We start from the raw sequence: 1,550 nt of genomic DNA on the forward strand, positions 1-1,550 counted from the left end.
TTTAAATCAAATGTTAGAAATGATTAAGCCTAGTGAGAATGACATGCTGAAAATTGAGATAGGTCAAAAGCTAGGCCTCTTGTGCCAAATGCATAAGCCCAGTTGTGACTGCAAAGGAAAAGTTCTGGAAGGAAATTAAAAGTTATACACCAATGAATGCATGAATGATAAGAAAGCAATACAGCCTTATTGGTGATATGGAGAATGTTTTAGTGGTCTTGATAGAATATCAAACCAATCACAACATTCTAATAAAGTAAAGCCTAATCCTGAGCAAGGCCCTAACTCTCTTCAATTCTATGAAGGTTCATGGAGGTGGGAAAACTGAAGAAGATAAGATCGAAGTTAAGAGATGTTGGTTCATAAGGTTTAAGGAAAAAAACTTTCTTTATAACATAAAAATACGAGGACAAGGAGCCAGGGCTCATGTAGAAGCTGCAGCAAGTTATCCAGAGATTTAGCTAAGATAACAGCAAATCTTCATTGTTACCTTCTTTTAAGAAATTTCCAAAACCATCCCAACCATCAACAAGCAGCAGCCTGATCAATCAACAACCATTAACATCAGGGCAAAAGCCTCCAACAGCAAAAAGTTTACATCTCACTGAAGGCTCCGGTGATGGTTAGCATTTTATGGCATTAAAGATTTTTGTTTTTGCTCTTGTTTTTTTGGGATGGGCAGACTCTGGGAATCGAATTCAGGTCTCTGGCATGGCAGATGAGAATTCTGCCCCTGAGCCACCATTGCCCACCTGCATTAAAGTATTTTTAATTAAGGTATGTGCATTGCCTTTTTAGACATGCTATTGTATTCTTAATAGACTACAGTATAATGTAAACATAACTTTGATATGCACTGGAAAACCAAAAAAATTCATGTTGAAGTAATTGCTTTATTGTGATGGTCTGGAACCAAATTTGCAACATCTCCAAGGTCTGCTTGTATTTGTTTCAGTGGATCACAAACACACCAAATTAACATAAAAGTCATTCTCCAATCTTGATCAGACTTTGCATTCTATTCCATTTAGGCTAAAGGCTATGTGATGCTGCATTGCACTTCTCCTGAGATGACATTGACTAGTGTCCTGCAGACAATCGGATAGCATATTAGGAAGAGAGGAGTTAGGCATGCTGGATAGTGTAGTAGATGCTCCTCAGAGACCACAGGTCTCAGCTCTGACTGTAGTTAGAGAAATCTGAGTGTCACAGACCTTGTTAAGTAATGGAATGCAATCTGGGGTGTAATCTGGGGTGATCCTCTAGACCTTCATCTTCAGATTCATAAAATGAATAAAAATAGAAGAGTAGTAAGAGTTCATAAAAGGGAGTGTTTCCCTCCAGCTCCTGTGATCAAGTACACATATTCGTGCTTTGTAAGACTGGTGGGATTATTCCCTGTATGGAGATTTAGGAGTAAAGAATGTTATAGATGATGGAATCTATATGAATCTTATGAATAGAATGAGAATCTGTTTTTCTGCAGATTAGTGGTGAGAAATCATGAGTGCATGTAAGGGTGCCAAGTTACTGAAGCCATGGCTATGGAA

The sequence above is a fragment of the Tamandua tetradactyla genome, chromosome 1 (assembly GCF_023851605.1).
Source record: "Tamandua tetradactyla isolate mTamTet1 chromosome 1, mTamTet1.pri, whole genome shotgun sequence".
Lineage (NCBI taxonomy): Eukaryota > Metazoa > Chordata > Mammalia > Pilosa > Myrmecophagidae > Tamandua > Tamandua tetradactyla.